Raw genomic sequence first — 654 nt, 5'->3', positions numbered from 1 at the left:
AAAAACTGGCATGTAAGTTACTTTTGATGAACATCTAAAAGAGGATTAATGTGTAGATATATAAATACAATCAGAAAAATGTTAAGCTGCGCTTTATAATACAATGGTATTTTTTACCGATGTAGGTATCCTATGTGAAAAATAGGTTTTTAGATTTCATTAGCTATGGCAATGACACTCCGGTTATCTCAGATTGAAGGACTGAGTCTGCAGGGGCTTAATGCTGATTTCTGCTTAGTGCCTGCATGCCTGCGTTAGGTCCGCACAGAGGCACTGCATGTTCCTGGGTTGGCTTCCCCGGCTCACAGCCCTCCCTGGTGCTTGGCAAGGATGGGCAACCGCAACCTGAATGAGATGCTAATCATATTATCCAGTCTATAGTGGGATCACTTGAGGCTGCACCCTGAGGGCCCCCCAGACAGAAGCACCTGCTTAAAGAAATGAGAATACATGAAATTGTTAGCTATTATGTGCTTAATGGTCCAGAGACACATACTATATTCAAATGCAGTCTTGGGAACAGATGGAGCCATAAATATATATCTAAGGACCTTCATAGCCCACGGAATTTACTGCCCAATGTAAAATTAGGTAAAGGAATTGCTTCAGAATAACTTAGTGGGGTTTTTGAATGTTTCTAATTAGTAATTTACC

This window comes from Artibeus jamaicensis, unplaced genomic scaffold, assembly GCF_021234435.1.
Source record: "Artibeus jamaicensis isolate MK-2021 breed Jamaican fruit bat unplaced genomic scaffold, CSHL_Jam_final contig_464, whole genome shotgun sequence".
Classification (NCBI taxonomy): domain Eukaryota; kingdom Metazoa; phylum Chordata; class Mammalia; order Chiroptera; family Phyllostomidae; genus Artibeus; species Artibeus jamaicensis.
Note: the sequence above shows the minus strand (reverse complement) of the source record.